The sequence below is a fragment of the Eutrema salsugineum genome, unplaced genomic scaffold (genome assembly GCF_000478725.1).
Source record: "Eutrema salsugineum unplaced genomic scaffold, Eutsalg1_0 scaffold_3, whole genome shotgun sequence".
NCBI classification, from domain to species: domain Eukaryota; kingdom Viridiplantae; phylum Streptophyta; class Magnoliopsida; order Brassicales; family Brassicaceae; genus Eutrema; species Eutrema salsugineum.
Window position 1 is genome coordinate 16486378 of NW_006256756.1, and position 14341 is coordinate 16500718.

The 14341-nt window shown below is 44.5% G+C and overlaps 1 non-coding gene across 1 annotated transcript; it reads right to left on the reverse strand.

The window, feature by feature from the left end:
- Positions 1–2121: 2121 nt before the first annotated feature.
- LOC112085927 lies at positions 2122–2228 on the reverse strand. The gene has a single exon (XR_002899205.1). It is a non-coding gene; the product is annotated as a small nucleolar RNA R71 (small nucleolar RNA).
- Between the last annotated feature and the right edge of the window lie 12113 nt (positions 2229–14341).

Below are 14341 nucleotides of genomic sequence, written 5' to 3' on the forward strand. Positions count from 1 at the left end.
CTAAGTGTTGAAAGTACACCTCGGTGTAGTGACCTCGGCGTGCATGCCGGACTGTGTTCTCCCAAGCACCTCGACATCATGACCCCTCGACATTTTATCTTGAGGTCCCTTATCATGAACCCAGAATCAAGAACAGAATGGCTCAAGAACATACACGTGAGGATAGATCAAAGACTAGGGTTCATGCATGTTCTTCACGTGTTCTTCACGAGATCTTCATCTGGATCCTGACTCACGTGCACGCCTCGGCATGAAGACCTCGGCATCAATTTCCGACACACCGTGGCACTCTCCCATCAACCCAAGAAGGCGGTTCAGTACCCGGTTTGTTCCGGGCTGACCCGCGACACGTTCCCTTTGCTATAAATACATTTTGAGACTAAAAAACTAGTTATCTTATCTCTTATCTGTTTTTAGCTCTAAGAACTTGCCTCTTTCATGAAACTTGATTAATCTAATCCGATATCTCGTTTTTTCATCAGAATCTTGTTCTTTCTTTATTTCTTTTATCATCCAACATCAAACTCCTTATCATGACTAGCTACACGTCTTGCAAAGGACTTAGTGAGCTCGTTATGATCAGTGAGTAGTCGTTTAAGCGGCTTTAGATAGGTAGATTAGGGTGCTTTCAAGGTGGATTAATGGGTTTAGGTGTCTAGTCTTGCATGTTTCATTCCTTAACCGACGAGATCTCTAAGCTGGATCCAAGCACATCACTTGAGGTTCAGATCTGAGACATATCTCGCATCAGAAGTGTTTGTAGAAATGTCTGAACCACTCGGTTAAGGGTTAAAGAGTCTTTCATCGCGAGAGTGATAGTTTGTTCTCTTAAATGACGTTTTTGAACCGATTCTTATTGCTGACTGATTCGTGCTTCTCAAAAGGGATTTTGGTATGAAAGAGGATCAGTTTAGACGTTTAATACTTTCATGAGAAGATTAACGTGCCTTGAGTTCAAAGTCAAATGAATCGCTTGATAAAATGATTCATTAGCCCCTTAGTCTAACTTGGAAGCACCCGAGTCAAATATCCTGTCTAAAGCTTCTGCCTTTATCATTCATTACCATCATCTGAATCACCTGTTTGTTATTTGCATCTTGATTAGTTTAAATCTCTGCTTTTATTTAACTTTATTGCTCATTTGCCTGTTAATCATCGTCACCAAACTTTTATCATCTTGTCTTGACTTAAGTGAACAAATGACATAGGCTAGTGTCTCGTTTACAAGCTTGGTTTGACACCCCTTATACTACTTTGACAAGGGGATTGATAACCCTTCTAAGAGCCTGAAAACTCTTAGTTATCAATTGGCGCCGTTGCCAACTTGTAGGAGCATTAGTCTCTTGTTTGTTCTTGAGTTCAAGCTTTTCTTTCCTTTGTTTTACTAACTTCTTTCCAAGTTCTTCTTTTGTTTTCAGGTGCATGAATACCAGGTCTCGGAGCACAGGATCGCTTTTCCCATACGACGATAACATCGACAGATTAGAAAGGCGAGCTCGCGAGAGAGAACGGCACTTTGACAGACTTGGAATGGCAGAAAAACAGAGAATGGAGCAACAGGCTCAGGCAGCCGAGCACCAGGCTCAGGCTAATGAGGCGCAGGCAGGAAGAAATGAACAACAAGCCTATGTTAATCAGCAACAAGCTCAAAGAAACGAACGGCTTGCTCAGCAAAACCAACACCAAGCGAATAGAAATGAACAACAAGCCCATCATGTTCATCCGCCATCGCCCCAAGTTCAGAGACAACATCCTCCAATCTGTGTTGGAGAGAATGACCGAGCTAATGCGCACCAATACCGAGCTTGGATTCAAGCTCCACCAGTTCAAAACAACAACTTTGAAGTTAAAGCGTCCCTGCTCAATATGGTGCAAAACTCAAAGTTCCACGGTCTGGCTGGAGAAGACCCTCTCGAGAATCTAGATCAATTTGATCGGGTTTGCGACTTAACCAAGATAAATGGCGTCTCCGAAGATAGCTTCAAGCTACGCTTGTTCCCTTTCAGCCTCGGTGATAAAGCACACCAGTGGGAAAAGAATATACCGAGGGGTTCTATACAAACCTGGGGGCAGTGTAAACTGGCGTTCTTATCAAAGTTTTTTTCCACATCACGCACGGCTAAGCTCAGGAATCAGATCTCAAGTTTCACGCAGCACAATAACGAGAGCTTTAGTGAAGCTTGGGAACGGTTTAGAAGCTACACTAACCAATGCCCACACCACGGCTTCTCAGAGGCATCCCTCTTGAGTACTTTATACCGAGGTGCACTCCCCAAGATTAGAAACCAACTCGATACAGCTTCAAATGGGAATTTTCTTGGAAAAGAGATCACTGCGGCAATGGAACTAGTTGAGAACCTAGCCATGTCCAATGACACGTATGGAGAGGACTTTGATAGAGCAAACCGTACAGAGGGATCTAGTGATGAACAGCGCATGAAAAATGATATAAGAGAGCTTCAGAGTAAGCTTGACAAGGTTTTGATGGCGACTCAAAAGCCAATACACTTTGAAGGCGAGTTTGATGAGCAAGGGCCAAGTTTTGACAATGTCAATGAAGATGGTCTAACACAAGAGGAGCTGAATTACATAGGGAATCAGCAGAGGTATCAGCGGTTTAACAACTACAACAGTAACCCAAACCTCTCATACAGAAACCCGAATGTAGCTAACCCTCAAGACCAAGTGTACCCTGCTCAACAACAACAACAAAGCTATGCTCAAAAGGCAGAATACCTTCCAGCCCAAGCAACAGTTCAGTGGGCAACAGCACGGCTACACTCAGCAGAATCAAGCGGCTCAGAGTAACAACTTCAACAACCAACCGCTGCAACACAAGTTTCCACCAGGGTTCCATCCGCTGCCGATGGGTAATCAACAACAGATTCAGGGAACAGGTCAGAATCAAATGGGGAACGACGTTTGTGGGATACTACAGCAACTGTTACAGGGCCAGCAAAGGGTTGAGAGCCAGCACGCGACAATGCAGCAAGATATCAGAGAGCTTAAGCAGAATCAAGCTTCTACATCATCAAGAGGCCCAGCTTTACCAGGTAAACCGGAGCCGAACCCTAAAGAGTATGTGAACGCCATCACATTGAGGAGTGGTAAGGAATTACAAACTCCAACGCCTAAGACAAAGCTCATTGAGGCCAATGAGCAATTAGAGGGGGAGGCAGCCTCAGACGATGCGTGTAAAGAAGCGGTCTTAGAGAAGGAACCGATCAAGGACAAAGGAAAAGAGGTGGAAAAGACAACCGAGCTTGAAAAGCCCTATGTTCCACCACCACCTTATCAACCCAAGATACCGTTCCCAGGGCGTTTCAAAAAGAAAATCCTAGACAAGGCCAAGGCGGTCTTTGAGAAACACTTGGAGAACACGCAACTCACCTTATGATAGCAGGAATTTTTCAATCCTTGATCAATTCCTCAACTACTCATGTCATTGTAGTACTTGAGGTATCAATCCAAATGGAGAGATTCTAGACACTAAAACTATGAGGAGCTATCTTAATTCAAGTCTAACAAGCAGATGAGTTGGTAACAAGGTGATCTAAAACATAAAACAAACAAAAAAAACAAGCAGTAATTTAAGAACAAGCAACAAGACAACAAAACAAAGACTCAGATTCAAAACAAAGAGAAAGCTAAACCTCTAGATGTGATCATTGCTTAGGGTGCTTTAGAGATTTATTCATGATGCTAAGAACAATAATGCAATGCAAGGTACTCTTTAGTCTAGACTTCAAAAGCAGATTAATTCATTCCCATGACAATAATCTCTTTGTAAATCACTTAATCAAGATTAATTCACCTTAAGCAAGATCAAGCAATCAACAAGCATAAAGTATCAAGTCTAATAATGACCAAACGGTTTCTATTTCAAAGAGACCGAATCTTACACAGAAAGCAGCAACAAGCAATCACATGATCTCAAAACCAATTAACTTAGAAATCAAATCTAGACTAATCCTCTCATGAAGGCACTAATCTCTACACTAATCCACTTTCAAACCAAATCATCATTTGTGAAATATGAATCAGTGAGCATTAAGAAACAGTTCTAATATGTCATTCATGCATTTAACAAATCATTCCCATGATGAAAAAGGCATAAACCCTTAGCTTAGCTCATTCAGACATTTCATCAAACACCTTGTGGGTGGAGAAATGAAGCTCTAGATCAGAGTGATGTGCAAAGATCTAGCATTAAGAGCAGCTAACTAAGGAAAGGAAATGAAGATCTAGAATCTAAACATCATAAACCGATCATCTAAGCACCCTAATCTACACACCTAGAAGCTTAAAAGATAACTACTCACTAATCATGATTAACACACCATTTCCTTTGCAAGAGGTGATGTTAATCATGATTAGAAGTTGAGATCAGATGATGAAATGATAAGAAACAGCTTTAAGATAATGAAATCTCTTAGATATCTCTTAATCACGTCGGTTTTACACAGATAAGGAAAGAGAAACCAAAGAGAAACTAAGATAAAGGATAAGATAATGGATAACTAGGGTTTTAGTCTCTAAAAACTATTTATATAAAAGGGTGTGGGCCGGGTCAGCCCAGGACAAACTGGGTACTGACCCGCCCTTTCTGGGTTGCTGGAGCCACCCCTCGCCATCTGAAGAAGTCTCACACCGAGGGCCATACACCAGGGGGTCATGTGCTGGGTTGAAACTTTGATGAACACTTGAAGAACATGCATGAGACTTGGCCTTTGATCCGGTTAAAGCTTTGAAACGTGAAGAGGGTTTGTTTGTGATCTGGGTTGGAGAGATGAGGACCTCGGCATAACATGCCGAGGGGCTTGGTACCCGAGGTTTGTGTAACATAGGAGCTCGGCATAACATGCTGAAGGGTTCACGCCAAGGTCTGCTTCAACACTTAGTCGTTTTGTGATCATTTTGGTGATCAAGGGAGCCTTGGTGTTGAAAGACCGAAGTCCTACCTCGAGGTATAGTCCCAAGGCTTCGTAAACATGCCTCCTCGGCATACATGCCGAGGTATTCAGGCCGAGGTAGGAGACAACACTTAGCTTACAGTCGCATCTCTTAAAACCGGAATTGACCATCTTCTCTTCTGTTCAGTGTAACTTTCAGCTCATAACTCCAAATGACCTAAAACCAGTTCCATGAGAAATATAACTCATTCAGCTCAATCTTTGGTGGAGAAACTATCGGCGCTTGGGAAGTGGAAGGCTTCCTGGAGGGCTCATCTCCGCAGTGCATTTACACGATCAGAGAGAGGCGTCTAGACATGTGTCCATTCCGGAAACGGTAACTTCTTGCTCATAGATCCGAATTGAATGATCTTGGACGTTCTGGAACGAGGACTCAAATATCTCTGATTCTCATGAAGGCCTCGTAAACCGAATCGTCCTGGAAGTGCGCCGTCCTTTGCATTCTTCGGAGCTCATCGGGTCGGCCCAAGACGGCAGCGAGACAGGGGTTTCTTCCGACGAGCTCAACTTTCTGCTCACGCGTCCTAATTCCGTTATTCCACTTGCTATGGAACCATCATCCAATCTTCTCCAACTTTGATGAAGCCCCCGACAACTGAATCGGACCGGAAGGTTCCCCGGACAGGCGATCATTCAGGAGTATCGGATTGCTCCGGAATGGATGCGAGAGAGGTCTGTCTTCCGATTACCTTATCTTTCAGATCCGTGGTCCAAATGCTTTGATTCCAACTGTTCTGAACTCTTGACTCAGTTATCTCCAACGTTTATGAAGACTCCGACAGCTGAATCGGCCGGCAAGATCTTCCGGTGATGCGATTTCGGAAATGTATCTGCACCCGGGATTTTTGGCCGAGAGACTTGACCGCGGTACGTGTTTTTGGCTGAGAAAGCTACCTGCGGGAAGGATTTTGGCCGAGGATCTTCGACCTTCAGTACAGCATTTAGCCGAGAAACCCAAAATTGCTCCTTTTCACCATTTTTGATCATTCCAACTCCATTTCTTCATCTGAATCACATCCTCCACTCCAAATTGGCTCCAAAAGCACCTGTTTAACACTCCAAAACATGCAAAACTCTCTTGGACCTAATGTAATCTCCTAAGTCCTAAAACAATGCTTAAAGACCTAAAATGCATGAGATAAGACATGATTTGGACTAAAATATGTACACTAAATGATGCAATTTATGAATATATCACCTTACCCATTATAGATGCTTTCTTAGCTATACCCCAGCTTGGGAAGTTTCTAAAGGACGCGATCCTCAACAAGACAAAGGAGCTCCAGGGTATGGTGATACTGAGCCATGAGTGCAGTGCCATAATACAAAGAAGATCTATACCAAGGAAGCTATCCGATCCGGGCAGCTTCACTTTGCCGTGTCCTTTAGGTCACCTGAAGTTCTCAACTGTTTATGTGACCTTGGAGCTTCTGTGAGCTTAATGCCTTACACGGTGGCCAAGAGATTGGAATACAAAAGCTACAAGCCAGCCAAGATCTCTCTTGTATTAGCTGATAGATCGGTTAGATTACCGGTGGGGTTGCTTGAGGATCTACCTTTGTGGATCGGTGAGATAGAAATCCCCACGGACTTCATAGTTCTTGAGATGGACGAGGAACCATTAGACCCTATCATCTTGGGCCGACCGTTATTAGCAACCGCAGGAACAATAATAGATGTGAGAGGAGGAATGATTGAACTACACATTGGTTCCGAGACTATGAAGTTCAACGTGAAGGAAATGATGAAGAAACCGACCATTGGAGGTCAGGTTTTCTATGTGGAGGTAATGGAGGAGCTGGCTGATGAGCTCCTTGAAGAGTTGAACGCAGAGGATCCGTTACAAGTGGTCTTAACGCGGGAACAAAGCGAGCACGGTTACTTGAACGAGGAAAGCGAGGTGTACAAGCGTCTTTTGGACCAACCAAGGGAACTTGGAGCTGAGGCGAGGTTTTTGGAGCTCCACACGAGCAGCCTCGACATTCTAGAAAGCGAGGAGTCAAAGGAAAAAGAAGAGACACCTCGGGATATCATGGCCGTGACAACTCATACCGAGGCCGATGGTAAACCGTGCGAGAATGAAGCAAAGGCCGAGGAAGCTGTTCCGGGCCAATGCAGCTTTGATGCCGATTGGAATGAGGCAGACGCACCCCCTGTTGAGCTCAAGCCTCTACCAACAGGGCTCAGGTATGCATTCTTAGGTCTAAACTCTACTTTTCCTGTGATCATAAACGATCACTTGCTTGAGCATGAGGAACGTGCATTACTTAGTGAAATAAGGAAATTCAGGAGAGCCATAGGGTATTCCTTGGCTGACATTAGAGGAATCTCTCCTGATATATGCACCCACAGGATCCACCTAGAGGACCAAGCCTTGTCCTCTATTGAGCACCAACGTCGACTTAACCCAAACCTCAAAGAGGTGGTTAAGAAGGAGATACTAAAGCTCCTTGAGGCAGGGATAATATATCCAATCTCTGACTCTCGGTGGGTATCTCCTGTACACGTTGTGCCCAAGAAAGGTGGGATCACGGTGGTGAAAAATGATAAGGATGAACTCATAGCCCAAAGAACTATAACCGGCCATCGCATGTGCATTGACTATAGGAAATTGAATTCTGCATCAAGAAAAGATCATTTTCCTTTACCATTCATTGATCAAATGCTTGAACGGTTAGCTAATCATCCTTATTTTTGTTTTCTCGATGGATACTCGGGATTCTTTCAAATACCTATAGACCCCCGAGATCAAGAGAAAACGACATTCACCTGCCCTTATGGCACTTATGCTTATAGAAGAATGCCATTCGGTTTGTGTAATGCACCGGCCACTTTTCAAAGATGTATGATGCACATTTTCTCTGATCTAATTGAAGAGAAAGTGTTTATGGATGACTTCTCTGTATACGGCTCCTCTTTCTCCGAATGTCTTGCTAATCTTTCTCAGGTTCTCAAGCGGTGTGAGGAGCATAGGCTTGTCTTAAACTGGGAAAAGTGTCATTTCATGGTCCAAGAAGGCATTGTCTTGGGACACAAGGTATCAGAGAAAGGCATCGAGGTGGATAAGGCCAAGATCGAGGTGATGGTGAACTTACAAGCCCCAAATTCTGTGAAAGGAATAAGAAGCTTCCTTGGCCACGCTGGGTTCTATAGACGGTTCATCAATATAGCCAGGCCTTTGACCAGGTTATTGTGCAAAGAAGTGGATTTCAACTTTGATGGAGAATGTGAGGAAGCGTTCAAGAGAATCAAGGAGGCTTTGATCAGTGCACCGATTGTACAAGCCCCTGATTGGTCTTTACCATTTGAAGTGATGACCGATGCATCTGATTATGCTGTAGGAGCTGTCTTGGGACAGAAGAAAGATAAGAAGCTCCATGTGATCTACTATGCCAGCCGCACTTTGGACTCGGCTCAAGAAAAGTATGCCACCACCGAGAAGGAAATGCTTGCCATTGTGTTTGCATTTGACAAATTCAGGAGTTATCTAGTGGGATCAAAGGTCACGGTTTACACAGATCACGCGGCCTTGAGGTACCTGATGTCTAAGAAGGACGCTAAGCCGAGGCTTTTGAGATGGGTCATATTGCTCCAAGAATTTGACATGGAGATACTTGATAAGAAGGGCATTGAAAACGGAGCCGCAGATCACCTCTCAAGGCTGAGGATTGAAGAACAGGTCCCTATAGATGATGCTTTACCCGAGGAACATCTCATGTTAGTCCGGTCTTACTTAGAGGTGGAGGAAGCCAATACGATCAAGGAAAGAAGCCTTCCATGGTTCGCGGATCTTCTGAACTACTTGTCTTGCGGATTAGAGCCACCAGACCTTGATACTTATCAGAGGAAGAAGTTCTTTAGAGATGTGATGAGGTATCATTGGGATGAGCCGTATCTTTACGTGCTTAACAAGGACCATCTCTATAGGCGATGCTTGGCCGAAGAAGAGATCCATCCAGTGCTACAAGAATGCCACGGCTCATCGTATGGTGGTCATTTAGGTGCGTTCAAGACAGTTGCCAAGGTTCTACAGAGCGGTTTCTGGTGGCCGACCATGTTCAAAGACGCCCAGGAAGTGGTCTCGAGGTGTGAAGCTTGTCAAAGGCACGAAAACATATCCAAAAGGAATGAAATGCCCCAAAACCCAATCTTTGAAGTAGAAGTCTTCGACTGTTGGGGCATTGACTTCATGGGTCCCTTTGTAAGCTCATATGGGAATCAATATATCCTTGTAGCAGTGGATTATGTGAGTAAATGGGTTGAAGCGGTTGCATCTCCGACCAACGATTCAAAAGTGGTGGTAAAACTCTTCAAGAGTATCATCTTCCCACAGTTTGGAGTACCAAGAGTAGTCATCAGTGATGGGGGAAGCCATTTCATCAACAAGACTCTTGAGAGTCTTTTGAAGAAGCACGGGGTAAAGCACAAGGTGGCCACCCCTTATCATCCGCAAACCAGCGGCCAAGTGGAGGTTTCCAACCGTCAGATAAAGGCCATTTTGGAAAGGAACGTGAACTCATCCAGGAAGGATTGGAGCAAGAAACTTGACGATGCTCTGTGGGCTTACAGAACCGCCTACAAAACCCCCATTGGAACCTCACCGTTTAACTTGCTCTATGGGAAGAGCTGTCATCTACCGGTTGAGTTGGAATACAAAGCCTTGTGGGCAGTGAAACTTCTGAACTTTGACACAAGACCGCACAAGAGAAGAGGGTTTACAGCTTCATGAGCTTGAGGAGATCCGGTTAGATGCTTTCGAGAGCTCTAAGATCTACAAAGAAAGAACCAAGGCGCTCCATGACAAGAAGATACACAAGAGAGAGTTCAAAGAAGGGGAACAAGTTCTGTTTTTTAACTCAAGACTCAAGCTGTTCCCTGGGAAGCTGAGGTCTAGGTGGTCCGGTCCGCTCACGATTCTTGAAGTAAGACCCTATGGAGCCGTGGTTTTGAAAGGAAAAGATGGACAAGGCTTTGTGGTAAACGGCCAGAGGGTAAAGCATTACTTGGCATCAGAAACAAGGGAGGTAGCTACCTCAGTTCCTCTACTTGAACCGGAATCAGCCTGAAAAGGTATGAAAAGTCAAACTTAGCGATGTTAAACAAAGTGCTCTTGGGAGACACCCCAAGCTTATCCATGTACATATTTCGTTTTTCATCTTCTTTTTCTTTTTATTTGAAGCTTTTTGAAGGGTTTGTTAAGTGTTTCAGGAGTTAGACAGTGAACCTTGAGGGTGAAAGTGAGAGAAAGCTTGAATTAAGTCAAAGAGCATACATAGCCTCGGTATCGACCCTAGGTATATTCATACCATGGTCATCTTTTACCGAGTGAAAGCTTGAGAACCTCAGCTAGATTCCTCGACTTAATTTCATCATGGTCGTGTCTGAGAAGTGCTATGGTAAAATAACTAAGTGTGGGGGAGGCTCATGGTGTAAAGACCTCGGTATAAGTATACCGAGGGGCGATGTTCACTTAAAACGGTCAAAAACCTTGATCCGAAGCCGCGACCAGTTGACACCTAGGCCAGCCTGTTTAAACCCCCAAGCCTCACGTGTTCTTTGCTAAAAACAAGTGACCTCGGCATGATGCCCTCGTGGTGGAGCGTGCCGAGGCACTCGGTTTCAAGAAATGATCAAAAGCAAGAACACATGAAACACTTAGAACGAAGAAGATGCTTTGCGAGGTCCAAAGAAAAGACGTGAAAGCTATGGGGATTTACTCGTTGGCATGGGCTCAGACAACTAGGCTTGGTACCCTCGGGGTGGAACAAGTCGAGGCAGCTCAGAGTAACACGAGAAAATTTGGCTTGGTCCGTACAGCCCACGTCATCCCCATACCGCGTCCATTTGAAGGGTTGCGCGGCATTTTGAATTTGAACACTCGGTCAAAGTAGTTTTTGGCGCGGTCAACGGCTGGAGCTGGAGCAGAAGGGGGGACCAGTCCCACAACAGTCCAAATGCCAGCTGGAAAGCGCGCTCCAGCCCATACCGACCTCCATACTTGGCCAAAACGCAGAGTTTGCCCTCTAGACTCTTTTCTCTGCATTTCACGAACACAACTCACTCATTTCTCGTTCATTTTGCGTGATTCCAAGCGCTCTAGACTCGTTAGGGTGTTGTCTACTCTGCATAAGCATCTCGTTCAGCTTAAATCTTGCATTCCCAAAGGTATTTGCATCTTAAAGAACTCATCTTTTTCCTTCATTCTTTGCAAGCTTAAATGTTTGTAAAATGTGGAATCGATTCTTTTAGAGTATATCGGCCTTTGGGAACAATTTTGTAAATTCCACCAGGGTAGACAACACACGAAAAACCAGTCTTTGCATTTAAAATCACTTATTCTTGAGTTTTTAAAATTCTTGAGAAAATGCGCTTGGAATCGGTCTTAATGATGATTTCTGTGTTTGAGCTGAAATGTCTAGATAACTTGTCTCTAATCGGTTGTTCTGGCTTGTTCTTACTTTCCTTGATGTTTGAAAAAGCTATGAATATCAGTTCTGCTAGAGAAAGAGTTTTGTACTTGCCAATCTTGAGATACATGTGCTTAACGATATACTTGGCTCTGACGGTTTCTTTGAGAATCTCCCTTGCAGATGACCGGAGACCGAACCGTTCCTACCCACGAGACAAACAGAAGTGCGGGCCAGAAGAGAGTTTTGAAGGGTAAAGCCGTTGCCGTGCCACGTAGTGGAGAGACCAGCAAGAAACCCTCGATGCGACCCGATGACGAGCCAACCCCCAAACGAGCAAGAAATACTGAGCTCACTCTGGCACCAGCTCTCGAGTCAAAGAGGAACGGGAAGAAGGCAGCTGTGGGATCTGATGACAACGATCCCGGAGCCTTAGTCCCTTATGTAAACAACGGTGACAAAAAGTCCAAGAAAGAACCAAAGGCCGAGCCCGAGGATGAGCACTTCCCAACCATTGAGGAATACTTGGACCATTTTAACTCAATCAGAGTGGCTCAAGGTCGATTCCCTGACTTGGAGTTGCTGAAGAAACTCGAGATACTTGATGACGTGACCCTTATTTTTGAGAATATGGGCTTGGCAAAGTTCTTTGAGATGAGCGATGTTGCCTATGAAGGGATTACACAGCAGTTTCTTGCAACCTTGGAGGTCATCATCTACCCCAAGAGAGATCCAAAGCGTTTACATGGCAAAGGATTCGGCCACATTGAGTTTGAAATGGATAACGTGCACTACAAGGTCAGTTTCAAGGAGCTTGATGAAATCTTTGGGTTTGAAAGGAATGGAAGCTCTCTTGACAAGTTTGTGTACCCTCGGGATGAGTTGGCCGCCTTGTGGGAAACGATATCTTTTGGACCCTACCTCGGAGGCAAGAGCAAGACAAGCTGCATAAGGAACCCTGCGATCAGATACACAAACCGCATCCTAGCATCAACATTCTTCTCGACCTTTAACCCTGGTGTTATTCACACGGCCGAGCTTGAACTATTGGGACTCGGACTGAAGCCGTTCATCACTCAAATGAAGAACAAGAAAGAGTTCCAAGGGCCGCTGCATGTACCATCATTGGGTGCATTCTTTGCCATTCAAATGCTCACTTATCGGCACAATGTGTGGTGCGACCGCAAGAAGCGAGGAGCAAGAAGACTTCAGAACGGTTGGATAGTCACCAAGATCCTGAGGGCTCAAGGGTTTATATTCCCTGATTCACCGAAGAAGCCGAATCTCATTGATGAGTTATACCTAAGCAATAGTGGTTTCTTCGGAGGCAAGTCAGGGGACAAATGGGTTTACAACTTCACCCTACTGCATAGAGACGGCACGCAGGTTCTACTGCCTAACCGAAGCCTCACCATGCTCGACAAGCAGTGTAACGTTTCATTCTACGTTCTCAAAGACCAGTTGTATAACCCAGCTCTCGACCCACCAACACGCAAATGCACCAAGGCAGCACCCAGCAATCCCGAGAACACTAATGGCCCGGAAGATTGTGATAACGAGGAGCAGAGACACTATGAGAGAAGGATCGGAGCAGGCCGCTATCACTTTGATCCGCAAGTGTGGGGTGAGCATGAATACCACACCAAGAAGCTGTATTCGCGAGTGAACACCCTCCAAAAGTGGTGTAAGTGGCAAGACAAAACCATCCACGCATTGGTGGATTGTGTGAGGCATTTGAAGAAGAAGGTAAAGCAGCTCACGAGGCCATCCTCACCGGATAAGAACTCAGCGACCTCAACCGCACCGATTACATAAGAAGGAGTTCGAGAAAGCTCAAACGCGAGGAACCCAGAGTTTCCACCAGGCAAAGAAGACTGGATCGATCCAGCCACGGCTTTCCTGCCTGAACCCTCAGAAAGCAGCCCACCACGTCAGCCCACTCCATCCTGCTCAACATCGAATCCCTCGCACTACTTGGGATCCGACCTCTCCGACTAAGGTATCGACTTCAAACCTTGTACATATGCATCTTGTATATATCATCTTGCATTCGTTCAGTTTGTCTTTTCACTTCTCTCACACGCTTTTATAACACAAGGGACTGTGTTATCTAAGTGTGGGGGAGGAGCTTTGTGTTTTCTGATCTTGTTTTCTTTGTTCTTATTTGACTTTTGCATTCTTGAGTCTCATTTAGCTTAATACATGTGATAAATTACATCATTCTAGTTGCATCTCGCATTTTAAGATCGAGTCTAGTTGCATCATGTAGGATTGCATCAGTGCAAGGAGCAATGATAGATTTTTTCCTAGAGAGTAAATCACTTGAGAACTTGAACTAAATATGCTTGTGAAACTCATTTTGTGCTTGTAAAGCTTGAAACGATTTGAATCTGAGAAGCAAGTCTGAATTACACTCAACTCTAGCTAAGTGATAACCCTGAACTTGAAATGAAAATATCCTTTGATGCATTGCTTAAATAGGCTTGTGGATACCGATATACATACTTGAGCTAGAATCGTTGTTTTTACCACCCTCCTTCCTTAGCTCATGTAGCTGAATCCGCATCATGGATCAGTTCCCTCACCTTGAACCCATCTTTCTTTCGAGCCAATGTTTGTGTGAGAACTGTAAGGCCACCTTGGACTGAACTTAGCAGAAAGTGTTAGGTTTAGAGCGACAAGGGCTTGGCTCATTGAGTGGTATGTTCCAACATCAAGGAACCAAGAGTATTGGTGAGAAATAAGTGTGGGGGAAAAGACTTGTTGGTGAGTGGAAAAAGGTGAGCTGAGTGGAAAAGTGAGAGTGGAAATAGCCAGGGGAATGAATGAAAATGAATTAAGTCTTGGATGTGAAAAGATAAGCTCTGAAATGAAAAGAAGCCAAAGGCTCAAGTGCTCTGAAATGAAAATGAAAGAGGCTATACATTATGAAAGAAAAGAGCTGTGTGAATAAGTGAAAAC